This window comes from Agelaius tricolor, unplaced genomic scaffold (genome assembly GCF_023055355.1).
Source record: "Agelaius tricolor isolate 1412-34295 unplaced genomic scaffold, bAgeTri1.0.p SCAF_79, whole genome shotgun sequence".
In the NCBI taxonomy this organism is placed as follows: domain Eukaryota; kingdom Metazoa; phylum Chordata; class Aves; order Passeriformes; family Icteridae; genus Agelaius; species Agelaius tricolor.
Genome location: NW_027269339.1, coordinates 402182 through 415911, shown reverse-complemented (window position 1 = coordinate 415911; position 13730 = coordinate 402182). Strand labels below are relative to the sequence as shown.

Below are 13730 nucleotides of genomic sequence, written 5' to 3'. Positions count from 1 at the left end.
ATAGGGTTTGACGCAAGCAATACTTGGTAATAGCAGTAAGGGAAATGAGTGTGGGTGTGGGGCGTAACAACGGAGGAGGTTTGCTGAATTTTTTCCACTGTTTCCTTTATTCTGATGCTTCCTACTGTGCTTTCTATCCAATGCTGTTTCAATGCCATAGGCTGAATGATTAACACTGATAACTGGCTAAAAGCTGCCTTAAGGTAAACCTTATGCTCCTTTTTTTACAAATTGTGCCACTGAGTTCTCAGTTTAATGCTGGACTGGGCTGAGATGGGTGCATTGTGCACTCAGAAGCTGCTGGAAGGTAAAAGGGATGTGGTGAGGTGCCTGGCTACCTCTGTCACCGCCACCAGCTGCCCAGTCCAAAGCTGAGTCTTGGTAGCCAGCGGCTTCAGGGATGCAGACCAGGCATTGCCCCTTGGCTCATCTTCTGAACTGGCAAAGGGAAAAGCAACACGTGGGAGTGGCAGGAGCCAGCTCCTGTCTCTCGTCTGGTTTCAGGTATGGTTCTCTCCCCTCTGACCCTGACACCCACTGGAAGGGCTGAGACTGTGACCTTCACTTCCAGCCCCTTCACAGAACCACAGAATGAATTAGGTTGGAAAGACCCCTGGGAGCATCGAGTCCAACCCATGACCGAACACTGCCATATCAACTAGACCATGACACTGAGTGCCACATCCAGTCTTTTCTTAAACATCTCCAGGGACGGTGACTGCACTATCTCCCTGGGCAGCCCATTCAAATATCTAATCGCCCTTTCTGTGGAAAAATTCTTCCTCATGTCCGACCTAAAACTCCGTCCATAGTTTTACACTATGACCTCTTGTCCTGTCGCTGGTTGCCTAGGAGATGTTGACCCCCACCTGGCTACAGCCTCCTTTCGTGGTTGTAGAAAGTGATAAGGTCACCCCTGAGCCTCCTCTTCTGCAGACTGAACAACCCCAGCTCCCTCAGCCGCTCCTCACAGGACATGCGCTCCACACCTTCACCAGACACGCTGCCCTTCTTCCTTCCCTGCCGTCCGCCTCCCGCTCGCTCTCCGGGCAGGGGGCGGCTCTGCCGGCGCAGCTGGCAGGAAGGCCCGGCGCGGGCAGGGAGGGAAGGGGAAGAGGCGGGGCCTGGAGCCCAGCAGTGTCAATAATACAATAGGGCTCTTGTGCGGCCGCCGCCGCCGGAGGAGGAGCGGGCCGGGCTGCGGGCGCGCCGAGCAGCCGGCACGCAGGGCGGGAGCCGCCGCCGGCCACGGGCCCGGGCGGGCGGGCGGGCGGGGGCGATGCGCGCCGGCGCGGGACGGCACCAGCAGCACCCGCAGCAGGAGCCGCCGCCGCGGCGGGAGCGCCAGCCCTGACGGCCGCGGCCGCCCACGGCAGCGAGCAGGGCAGGAGGAGGAGGAGGAGGCGGCGGCGCGCCGGGCCGGGCCGGCGGCGGGAGGTGAGCGCGGCCCGGGCTGCCCGCATGGAGGCGGGGCGGGGGGCGGGCGCCGGGGCCGCCGCGCCGGGCCTGTGCGGGGGAGGCGCTGGGCCTGCGGCGGCGGCGTTTGGCGCCAAGGCCGGGCAGGAGGGAGGAGGAGGAGGAAGCGGCGGCGAGCGCGGGGAGGCGGCAGGCGCTGCGGGTACGTGGGGCAGCGGCGGAGAGCGCGCGTTGCCGCGCCGGGGGCGGCGGGCGGGAGGCGCGGCGGGCAGCCCGCCCGTCCGGTGTGGGCGCTGCGGCCCCGGCCGCGTCCGGAGGGAAAAGTTACGGCCGCTCCGGAGCCGGGCGGGCGCTGCACCCGCGGGGGGCGGCAAGGGCCGGGCGACCTCCGGCCAAGCGCCCTTTTGTTCGCCGCAGCCCGGAGAGGCGGCGACCCGGCGGTGCCCGAGCCGGCGGGGCCCTGCGGAGCGCGGCTGGGCGTGGCTGGCGGGCAGACAGACAGACAGACAGCCGGGCGCTTGTCCGCCGCCGAGCACCGCTCCGCCGGTATGTCGAGGAACTTGCTAGAACTGAGTTTGACAATGAAGCGCTAGCGCAGCCCTCCCGCCTGCCCGGCCGGGCCGCCAAGGTAAGTTTTTTCCTGAGCGGCGGGAGCGGATGGCCCCCCAGTGCCCCCTGTGCCTGCCGGCAGAGGAGCGGGAAGGTCCCGACTTCAGTTCTCCAGATCAAACCTTCCTCCCCTGAATGCTGTTCGCTTTAATGCTGTTCATGTTTCTGCAAAGGCATGGCTTCTTTCTACGGATGTACCGCGACCGGTATGGTTAGCGGCTGGGGGTGTAGTAAAACTATTTATACTTGCAAATAATAATGGGATGATTAATGGGAGAATTTGGTACAGGGCACCCTAAAATGCATGTTACCAGGCAAATAAACACCACTTTTTTTCTGTCTTTTAACTAGAGTTATTTTATAAAAAGCACTTGTAGTTACTTGAGGAGTTCAGCTATTGTTTGCAATTGTTATAATGAGCAGCTATGTATTTTTATTAAAATATCACTAAAATTTGCACTGTGCTTCAAAGCCCAATGGTTTTTTTCATGTTCAGGAGAAAGGGATGCTGAAGACAACATTCAAGTATGATTAGAAAACCTTCAATTACTACACACTAGATACTTGAAAGCTGTTGTGCTTCTCTGTTAATATAAAAGAGCCTTTGCACTAAAAACTGAAAGAGTAAGAGAAATGTATTTTGTCCTGGTGCTTGCGAGATGCTTGGTCAGCAGCTGACTTTTTACATCAGGTTGGTGCTTGTTATGGGCTGTTGTGTAGAGCATCTCCAGCACACCTGCTCACCTCTACACAGTGAGACCGCATCTTAGTGATGGTTAGAGAGAGCTGGCTTGAAAAGTGTGAGAGCCTTAGGCCGGAAAGGTCGACCTGGATGAATGCACGTTTGCATAACATTCCAGCTTGCCACAGAGCTCCTTAAGGAGACATCAGAAAAGTCTTTACCTGCACTTTACCAATGGGAGAAAATGCAATTTGATGTCTCTTTGGTTAAGAATGGACCTTTTCAAAGTAAAAGCAAATTAGTACTTTTAGGATCTAAAGTTTGTGTTGTTTTGTTTTTCTTTTTTAACTGAACGTCTGACCTCTTTTCAGACTAGACATGACATGCCCTGGTTTTATTGCAGAGAGGAGGAGAACTTGAAAGGTTTATTTGCAAAAGTTGGACTTTAGATGCAGTAAAAGTAATCAAAATAGCAGAACTGTTTCTGTTACCTGTCCCTCCTTTGATGTTTCCTCTTTCTAGGTTCCTCTTACAGAGCAAGCTGCCCTCCCCCAGTGGCAAAAATTCCTCTGAATTGGGTCTGACTGTAGGTCTTTTTTTGTTATATTTGTGTTATGTACACGTAGCAGATACCCACAAAGGTTTGCTAGAGAACTGATGTAGGAACATATGCAGTGGCATTTATTGGCAAGGATGCGTGTTCATTTGGGATCTCATTAAAACCATGAAAATCCGCTGTGAATATAAGAGCCTGGGATAGATAGATCTCAGTGTAGTGTTAGAATAAACCCAGCTGTTTTCTTCTCTGTAGTTCTGTGCACTTCTTCTCAGCACCAGAAAATCAGAAAGTTTGTGTTTAGGATTTATTGGGATACCTGGGATTGTTATGGGCTTTAATTTTGATTTTTAAAATATATACATGCTTTTAATAGACCTGGATAATTCACTTATGGAGAAGAATTTATATGACGCCTTCTTATCTACAATTGCGTATTATTTTTTACCTGTACATTTCTATATGTATATACACATGGGCAGAGACGTGTGTGTGGTCACTGTAGTAGTTCCCACATGCTGAATGCTGTAGAGCATTTTCCCCAAGAGCTTGCTGCAGCTGGCCTGGGGGATGTCTTGACTGGTGACCTCAGCTCCTGGTGAGTGTGTTGGCAAGTGTCCAAGGCCATGGTGAAAATGGCTGGATTTGGTAGACCTGATGGGGAGAAGTGAAACTAAACCCTGCACAAGCTGACTTGAGTTTGAAACACTCCTGCAGTGTTCCTTGTAGTCTATTTAGGTAGCTTATTTCAATCTTTGTAATTAATTTCTGACTATCATGCCCCAGTGGGTGAGAAGCGGGGCATGGTGCCTGCATATTTTTGGTTAGCTTGGCAAGACATGGGATGCATCTGGAGAAGGAATGTGCACCCATTTCTGTTGTGCATCTTTTATCATCCATGGATGGAAATGTCATGTAAACATCTGTTTCTATGGTTTGTCTTCCTCCTTTAGTCCCTAGAAGTCTCCTTCAAAAGTTAGTATGTGCTTTGGGGGGCTATAACTTGAATGGGTCTGATGGTGTAGTGTTGTGACCACTCTTCAGAAAATACCACATAATTTGATAGCAAAGAATGTTGTATTCAACCAAAATGTAAAAGCCAATATTTGGTTAAGTATAGGTATAATTCTCTCAGTGCATTTGTAACCAAAAATTTACTGTTTTGTCTAGATCAGTGGTAGTGTTGTGTTTTAGTTGGTGACTTCTTTCATTATGGACTGAGCCAAAACTTGCTATTTGCGCATGTTGCTTAATCTCTCCACTCCCACAATCTTTGTGGGCGCTATAGCTAAGGGAGCTCAGGGGCTTTTGAATTCTGCAGAGAGGGGAGCCTCTGACATTGTGTGGTGTTTCTCTTTTCTGAAGACTTGAACTGCCTGTAACGCTCAAGGCTCCATGTAATTGGAGACATAAATACAATTTTTACATTCTTTACTTAAAATGGAAACTAACAAGTTAATAATAGCTCTTATCGGGGGTATTTATGTAATGGAAGCCAACAGATGCTATTTGCATCTTGAAGAGCTGATGTACAAAATGTTATGTCAAGGCCCTGGCAGGTTTTATGCTGGTGGAGGCTGGGTCAGGTGGGAGTGGGAGATGCTGGAGATCTGGAGGGCTTGATGGCACCTCTGAAAAGTGAGATAACTGTATGAAATTTTACATTTTAACACATAGCTTATTTTAATCTAATGCTGCTAATAAAAAGGATAGTGTTTCGATTTGAGAATTGATTTCTTTTATATTTATTCATGTTAAATGATCAATTACACCTGTCACTTTAAAAGTACTTTTCTTTATGCTATTTTTCAGCTACAGCTGCATGTCTGATGAACCCCTAAAAATTTTGTCTATAGGTACTATTTTTATTGATACTTCAACTTATTTTGACTACAAGAAGGTATCTGGAAAATAAGTTTCAGAAATGTGACAAACCGGGTATTGCTTTCTGTGGAAAGATGATGATGTAATTGCCAAGCACCTCCTTGTTTCCCTGGGCTGTTCACTCTTTCTTATTCATTTGCTTCCAAGTTACCCTGTTCTAGATGACATCTGAACTCTTCCAACATTTAATATCTTACTTCAGTGTGTAGGAGACCAAGAATTTGGGGATGAGAGGAGTCTGGGATGCGTGATCTTGGACCTAAGGAATGCTCCTGCATTTGTAGAGCAATAATGCAGGCTTTACTTGGATTTAAAGGAATGGAAGAGACCCCGAGCTGTGAGCATGACTGCGGAGGCTCCACTGGCACTTGCTTAGTCGCCCTCTTCAGAGAAGCAGGAGAAGGTGGGAGGATAAGCTCGTGACTGCTGATGCTATTTGTTATAACTTTCTCCTGGATTAAATACTGGGATGCTTGCCTTAGCTGGTTAAACTTTGTTTGAAAACTTTGGAGTGCTTTTCTTCTTCAAAGTACACCTGTTACAGCATTAGGTTAAAGAGCTGTTCTTCCTGATTATTGAATTGAATGGTGAACATAACAAATCACATTGTTAATGTCTCTTTGTGTTTTAATTAGAGCTCTAGGAGATGTTAAAAAACAGGTTTATGCCACATGCCTGACTGGTTGCTAAACTGAATATGCTTGTCACACAGTCTTGGGGGAATTATGTATTATTTTGCTAATCTACTGTTCTGGGCTTCCCCCAGCCCCCTTTCCTTCCTTTTTCCTTTTTTCCTACCTTGCTCTAAAAAGTTACTCTTGAATATTTTCTGAGGGTTTGTCTTACCTGCTTAAAGCTCCTGACTGTTGACAGCCTTAGCTGGTGAAAGGCTTAGGCTCTTGCTCATGTCTTAAAGAGCATTTTCATGCCTGCACAAGTGGTTTGGTGCACAGCAAGTCCAACAGCCTCTGAGAGTTAGCGTAGTGCAGTGGGTGAGTCGAGGCTGGGATGCCTGAGATCCTCCAAAGGGAGGGGTGATACCCCACACAGCAGGAGCTGCAAAGTGAAACAACTGACCAGGAATATTTATTGTAAGTAGGTAATTTTGTTTGACTGTTTTCCAAGCTGATTTTTATTTTCAGGTAGCTCTTGTTTTGGAATATGTTGATGCTGTTGGGTTGATGACAAAGTAATGAGAGGAGAACTGCATAGGAGAAGTTCTGCCTGGGTGTTGTCTTTTAATTATGCTATATAGTTTATTATGTAATATTGAATGAGAGAAATTCTTTAAATATGTAGATAAATGATGGATTTACTACAAGTTCTAGACAAGAGCTACAGTAACGTGGCTGTTCACAAGCCCTTGAAAACCATAACTAAACTATGAGCTTTCGTTCATACTTAAAAATCTAAGTCTTGGTTTAACAGACCAGACAGTTTTTAAATAATGATTCCTCTGTAGACTGTGGTGGTATTGAGAAAATTTCTTTTAGTGTGCAAATATTTAAATCTTCCTCTACATATCAAGTATAGCAGAATAAAAAGGTAGTATTTTCTATCTGCTGACAAGTCAGAAAACCTGACATCTTGAGCTGCTGGATACAAAAGTGTATAGGAGAAATGTCTACCCTGTCAAGGGAGGAAACAAATGTCCCTAGTGGGACTCCTTAGGTTTAATTATCTTTATTTGTTCTGCTTTTAACTGCTTGTACTTATTTAATATTTTTTCAGTGTTAATTTGCAAGCTTTGATATGAAAGTGGCTGTAGAGGACTCATCATAGGAAATAGTGTCTGTGTCCTGTACAGGCTTTGGCTTTAATGAAAAAGCAAGCCAACCGAGGACCTTGTGGAGCTGAAATACTCAATGTGTGAGTGCATTAGGGACACACAGGAAGATGTAAGGCTCAGCAATTATCTGGCCAGGAGGAGCCTCAGCAAAGAGGTAGGACTAATACCTCTCCCACTTTTATTAATACTTGGATAGAAAGAGCATAGCAGTAATAAAGTGGTGCTCTTCTTCCTGCTTTCATACTAATAGACTCTTTTCCCAGCAGGAAAATAGTGACTGAAATAGTGATAACGAGTGATTACTCTGCAGTGCAATGTAAACTTGTTAGACGTTGTTTGATAGGAGGGAGGATAAAAATGCTCATTTCAAGCACATAACAGCTTTTTATGGTAGCTTTTTTTTTTTTCAAGAACTGCTGACCAGAGCACTGGAAAAAGAAGGGGTACTGCTTGTCAGCGTTGCTGCTATGCTTTGACATCGTTAACCTTGTTTGGGGGAGTTCCAGCAACTCTTCTGCTTGGGCCTAAATCAAGAGCAGTTCTGTTCTTTTACAAAAATCGAATTGCTTGTCATTTAAGTAACTGAAAGGGAGATACTTAAACCTGATAATGAAGTTGCAGTCTTCCTTATGTTAACAATGTAATCATTTCCATTGTAGCATGAAATGAGCAATCTTAAGAAGTAAGTGAAGCATTTTGCTTGACAAATTTGAGCTTGCAGCTCTGCAACAGAATGTGCTAGGAGTGAGGGAGGAATCAAAAAGTTGATCTTAATGTAAGGTACATGTTTATGAACAACAGTATTGTAATGGCTGTTGGCATACCTAGGAAGTAAAATTCCCTTCTTATAGTACTGATTCTTGTATGGAAGATATTTTTTCAAAATACTATGTCTGTATAACAGATACTAATTTTCTTCACTTTCTTTGGTTAGTGCTTCTTCACTTTTTTGGGCCAAAGAAGAAAAAGATGAAAAAGCCCGTGGGAAGAAATAATTCCATATTTTTATATAAATAGAAATGATACGAAATAGTTTTGTATGCCCTTTGCAACTCGTATCCATAAATTCAAGCGGTTTCATTTTGATTCTTGTAGTTTTGTATTTTTTAATGATTCATACTATAATTTCCAGTAATATTTTATGAAAATTGTGAAAGCTGTTCTTTATTCAGGTATTTTTCAGATGCCTAAGTTTGCTCCAGTTAGTAGTAAACATATTTTTGATCCAAACACTTACATAGATAGCTAGTGTACAAAGAGTTTACTTAAAATGGCAACTGAATGAGATTTTGCTGGTGACTGACAGGTTACATTCATGTGTGTTTCTGCAGTTTTGATGGAGATCTGACTTGCCTTATTTGGTTGCATACCTATACAGGGACAGAATATCTGTGGTATAATACTGTAGAAAATGGGACTCTGCTCTGAGCTCCAAGAAAGAGTATGTTAAACTTTGTTTCAGTACTTAGTATTCTTAGTAGTCTTTCCTCTGTTGCTTAAAACTGAATACATATGGGTCTGATGCATGATGTTTTCATTTTTCTTCCTCTGTAAATGCCATAAGACTTCAGAAGGTGGGACATAAGTTATTAGAAAGCTTACACTCCTGCCAATCAGCTCAGTATCAGTCAGAGCCCTGTGACTCCCATTATGTGGATTAAACTGGCTTAAGTGCTGTCTTAGATCCTTTGTTTGGCATCTTCTTGTACTTGTTCTAGATTTGCAGAAGCCTCTATATGTAACAGCAAACAGGGATGTGCATTAATTTAGTGAAATCTAGTAGCTTTTGCAGGTGCCATTTCATTCTCTAAGATTATTGAACTACTTTATTTTCTGTGTTCACTTCTGTGTGCTTGACTTCTACACCTGAGTCAGTCTATTTTTGAAGTGTGAATGGGATAAGAATTGGAAAAAAAGTCTGAAGGAACTTAAGGGAAAAAGTAAAGCCTCAATTGCAGATGAGAACTTGAATGTGATTTGTAGTTCTTACTTATCTCTCTCAGCCATCCATGTCTTTGATGCCTTTGTAGCGTCCCTTTGGCCCTCCCCTCTTGTTTTTGACTTAACTTTCCAACTTTTTCCTTATTATTGGAGAAATCAGTGTTTCCAGTGAATGTCTCACAGTCTTCTTGGGACCCTATAAATCATTTAGGTAAAATTAAATCTGTCTCCTCTACTAGACTACAGACTACAAACTTCCAGATTGTTAGCAGTCAACCTGAAAGTATTTTGGCAGACTTGTTGGTTTGGGGTTTTTTTGGTGTAAGTTTGCTCAGCCTGATAACGGGGGCCTTTTCCTTCATCAGTGTTTTTTTGTAAGGTTTTTTTTTTTTTTTTGATCTGGTACATTTGTGGGAGTTTACATATGTGTATGTACAAAAGCAAATTCAAGTTGTATTTTTAAAAATTCATTAAAAGATGGATTTCTGATTTTAAACTTTTTTCCTGATGAATGCTGATATTGGTGTGATGACTATTTAGCTAGTGTTTAACAAGAAACCCTTCTGTGTTATGCCTGTACATAGGTAAATTTTGCTTGGTTAAGGAAGTTAAGTCTGTATGTTGAACTTAAACACACATCAACAATTGTATTTAGTTTGGTACAGATAGTGAGAGTGTTTCAAAACAAAGTTGCTTTTATATTGGGAGGAACTGCTTGAAAAAGTGAGACAGTGGCAAAGCATTGGTTTAGTGGAGTAACTTTTAAAACATTTTAATGCATCCTGGTTACTTGTATCAAACCCTTTTTCAACCTTTTGCTACCCTAAGATAATTTTTTTGTCAAAATGCTATTTTTCTTTCCCCCTTTAAATAATTTCAGGGAATCTATCCTAAGCTCATGCTATCAAAGAAGTCAGCTTTCATAACAGCTTGAAGGTGTTACTGTGGTGTAACTCTGTTATAATGATCTGACTGGTCATGTACACCTAATTCTGAAGTGGCATTAGTGTCAGCCTTTGCACAAGGGCTGTACAAGTTGAGCCAACTTCACTCCTGTACCAGATTCCTTTGGCCATAACAAAGCGTCTTTAGATCTATCTTTTAGAGGATTTAATGTCACATTAGGGTGCTCTATGCCACCTCTGCCTGTTTTGTGGTCTCTTATAGGTTCACAGGGATTTAATCAGTCAGAATTGTGGATTTAACTGCATGATGGCAATTCTCAAAGGAGACAAAGCTCAGTTTCTTTGTTTACTTCTGCTTTTGAGCTTTCCAGGTCTGGCAGGATTATTGACGTTTTTGTGCTTCAGGTAAGCAGAAGTAATGTAAAACTCTTAAGGGAGCAAACCTATGAAGGCAATTTTTCTTTTTTTTTTTTTTTCTTTTCTTTTTTTTTTTTTTTTTTAATGCCAGTGTATTGTGAAGGGCAGTGTTACCTGCTGTCCTTCTTGGAACTGGTGGAAGCCCATCCATAATGACGTGGCTGGGAAACTATCCAAATCTAGTTTTATCTCTTGCTAAGCAATATCCGAAGTTTTGCCTCTGTAAAGGCAACAGATTTGTGTAGTGAAAGTCCTACATTAATAAACTACAAGAAAACAGAAAGATCTGAATATTTTAGACAATTCCGGTAAAGGTTTTTCCTTTTGACAGTAAATTCTTCTAACAGTGGGTGCTTTAAAAAAGAATAGTTTTCGTGCTTTACAACTTGGTCTTGCAATCCCCCACCCTTCCCCAATATATTTGCATCAGAAGATTTTAAGAAGAAGTAAGCTCAGTTTTGTAATTTAGGAATTCTGATCACAAATTTGTCAGATAAATGTTTTGCTAATTTCTGGCTTTGTTTTGGCTCTGGCTTTAATTCCCATTGACTCCACCAAGACCAAAGTTTCCCTGCTTGTTTCTCAGAGTTTGTCATGTGTTTTGTCTAACTGAGTAGAAATGACTTTGGAAAAGGATTGACACAAGTTTCTCCTTCATAGCAGTAAAAAAAAAAAACAACCCAACACAACCCTTTCCAACCATTTAAGATCATCTTCAATGAAGAAGGCATATTTGGTTGCTGCCATGGGATTTGCAGCCACAGAGGATGAAGGTGATGAAGTCTTGTTTACTGTGTTTTAGTGTCTGCTGCTTCATTAATCGTCATTTGATTGTGCTCCCAGCCTTGTATTTTTGCGGTCTAAGGGCAAAGCTTGAGTGCTTTATTTATTTATGCAGTTTCTTTTCAGGGGAAGGTGACAGTTTAAGTGCTGGTTTGATGTCTGACCATGAAGGAACAGAGAGACTTTCCTTATGAAAAATCACAAATACTGATGTGCCAGGTTTAATAAAGGATGTTAAAAGTACTTTAAATCACTGTGATAATCAATGAAGTTAACACTGTTACCTTTTTCTTGCCCCCCCCTTTTTTCTTCCTCTGGGTGCTGACATTCAGTTAAATACTGGACTAAATGGTTTTATGTGAGGTGAGCTGTTTATGAGGGTTATTTTTCTGTGGCCACTGAGATCCCCTTAAGGGCCAGGAATATTCAGTATCTACACTGCTCTTTACTCAATTTCTACATAGCTGGGGCATTTGAAGAAACTCAAAAGAGTGTGCTCTGTAGCCTTTCTGAAGCCCTGTGTTGTACACTGGTGAGCATCACAACTTAGTGTATCCAGAAAAGGAGACAGAATCTTTTCTTGCTGTCATCCAGTTGTGAGATAACTTTCCTCCTGTAATCCAGGCATAAATTATTCTTTATTCTCAATCTTTTTGCTTGTAGTTTCCTTTTTTTTTTCTACTTGCATTGACTAGGATAGGAACAGAGGCTCAGCAGGCTCATTTGTTGTGTAAAAGTGGGTGGTGGTTTGAGCCACGAGCTCTTCATGACACTCCCCAGCAACTGGTGGTTGGTCATCCTGCAAGTAAATGATTGAAGCAAAATATCACAACATAGATAAGAAATGCTTGTACAGAGTGGTCTTCTGGTGAAGTGATGGGAATGACCATAATGCTTAAGTGCTGTAGGTAGGCAGCAGCAGAGTTGTGCAATGGAAAAAGGTTTGAGGAAAACGCAGAAAATGCTGGGCCAGACTCTTGGTGGCCCGGAGAGGAGGACTGGGAGGATGGGATGAAAGCTAAGGACAGCCTTTGAAGGTATGGCAACTGCTGACACCTTATGTGATGCTGAATTTGATGCCTGAAGAGTACATATGAGGCGAGGAGGAAGAAAGGTTCCAGCATGTGTCTGATTCCTGAAGGTATCCTTTACAGGATTGCAAATGAGTAGTTGAATCTGTGAGAAGAGAGAGTTCTGGCATCATTCCCTATTTGGTGTGTGAACTGGCTGTCCTGAACATGCTGGGCACTTTGAATCTCTCTGTAAAGACCTTTCCATTTGCTGGGTGGGGAGTTAAAACCTTGTGGTGTTTGCTGTTTCTTGTTCCAGAGCTCTAGCTTGAGTACATTGAAGTGCACATTTTGGTATTACTTTCGTCCAAAGGTTAAATATGTTCCTTCATATTTTATATTGTCATTGTGTGAAGGATCCACATACTGCTTTTAGCATTTGTAACTCTCTTTTGTGTGTGGTGGGGTCATGGAACTTGCTGTGGAGAGTATGGAAGTGGCATAGCTGTGGCATTAGAAACATAACATCTGTTATCTTACCATACTTTGTAAGTTCTCACACTTAAATAGTTTTATTTTTTATTTTAAGATCTCCACTAACGGTCTGCGTACAAATATAGTTGCATTAAATAATAGAATTTGGCTATGGAAAAAGATGCTTCTAGGTCATCTAGATTATTGCTTCTGAAATGTTTGTTTGAACCACCCTTCAGAAAATAGCATGGAACAGTACTGCCATCACTCAGCTACAGGAAATGCACATGAGCACATCTGTTTAGTACAGGAGGTAGAAGTCAAATGAGGTGGGTTGATAGTTGAAATCCAACTGGCCAGCATGTGGCTGTGGCTAACAGCAGGACATGTAATGATCTCCTTCCTCAAGAACTGCATCCAATTTGTTTTGCTCCAGATCCTCATAAATAGCTTGTTTTTGCTGCTCTGTGGCTCACAGACCTGTTTTCAAGTTTCTGGTATCAGGTAGAGCCAAAATACTTCTGTTGTTTCTGCCTGTACCCCATTCCAGGCTTTGTGGATCAGGAGGCCTCCTGCTAGTTTGCTATGTTTTTATCTCAGTTTAGATCTTGTTCTGCAGCCTTCTGCCTCATGCATTTGTATTCTTTCTTCTACATTCCTCTGCCTTGAGGTGCATCCTACTGCAGGGAATACCTCCTCTTCTGAGAGAGATGCATCCTGCACCAGGCTGAAGTAGCACATCGCCTTAACATTTCATCCCAAAAAGAGGAGCAGGGATCTGAGCTGCTGTGTACTAACTGTCCTTGCATGCAGCTGTACACTGTAGCATCTGTCAGGGATATCTATAGATAGATAGATAGATCCCTTAGTGTCTGATGTAGGGAAGAGAGATGGAATGGTGGAATAGCTGCTTGGGATTGCTTTGCTCTCACCAGCATGCAGCGATACACATGAGTTCTGTGGCTCTCTGATGCACAGTACTTGCTGCTCTGCATGTCTGCATGGTGAGGTGCAGCCCTCAGCACAGACAGTCCCAACAAACCACTTTGTGCAGAGCTCCTTATACTCAAGTCCCATGTATTGTTGCCTTGCCCTCCGGCTGCGTTGAGAAGAGCTGAGCTCCACGGAGCATGTTGTGTTGGCAGCACAGCAACCGGGACTCTTGTCCAATCTTTGTTTAAACGTCAAGAGCTGCAGCCTCCAATCCTCCCCCTGGGGACGTGGGTCAGCAGTTCTCACTCTCAGCATGTTTCCTTAATGCTAA

General features: G+C 43.4%; 1 protein-coding gene across 7 annotated transcripts in view; it reads left to right on the top strand.

Annotated features, from left to right (window-relative positions):
• Positions 1–1155: 1155 nt before the first annotated feature.
• The window catches only part of JADE3 (jade family PHD finger 3), a 64792-nt gene continuing 52217 nt past the window's right edge, over positions 1156–13730 (top strand). For 2 of the 7 annotated variants that reach the window (XM_071418233.1, XM_071418230.1), the window contains exon 1: positions 1157–1437. The gene's annotated coding sequence lies outside the window, so the exon portion shown is untranslated. Of the gene's footprint in view, positions 1438–1599; positions 1619–1705; positions 2045–13730 lie in introns of those variants that run through there. The other 5 variants (XM_071418235.1, XM_071418232.1, XM_071418234.1 and 2 more) reach the window with 3 other exon arrangements.